We start from the raw sequence: 489 nt of genomic DNA, 5'->3' as shown, positions 1-489 counted from the left end.
GGAGTCTGTGTAAGTGTGCGCATACACGTGCATATGTACATACCTATAGCTTTTCCTTCCCGCCCCCCTCTGAAAGCCCCCCCCTACTTCTGAAAGCCCCCCCCCCCCCTTCCCGCCTCATTAGCAAAAACCGACGGCCGTAACCCTTTCCTGAGCAGCATCCGCCACCCGATGACACCGCCGTCAATAAAGTGCCATTAGGAATCTCCGCCAAATGGCACCGGCACCATAAACACCATAAGACGCACCATCAAAGCCTTGTCTCTAGCTCACCACATCCGGCGCGGAGCCTCTTTCGAGCAGGCGTTAGGACTTTGTTGCTATCATTTGCATTGTGTGTTGCAAGGGAGACACCGTTCTGCCATCGGGGGGCCTCTGTGTCTCGCTGGTTTTCCGCTTCCTCGCTTTTGGTCGCTTTTCTTGTTTCACTTTAATCCTTTTTTCTCTCCCTTTTCTTTGTTTCTGTCTGTTCTGAGGGTTTCGATTCTC

The sequence above is a fragment of the Penaeus monodon genome, chromosome 31 (genome assembly GCF_015228065.2).
Source record: "Penaeus monodon isolate SGIC_2016 chromosome 31, NSTDA_Pmon_1, whole genome shotgun sequence".
Classification (NCBI taxonomy): domain Eukaryota; kingdom Metazoa; phylum Arthropoda; class Malacostraca; order Decapoda; family Penaeidae; genus Penaeus; species Penaeus monodon.
The sequence above is the reverse complement of the archived record's forward strand: the minus strand, read 5'-3'. Positions refer to the sequence as shown.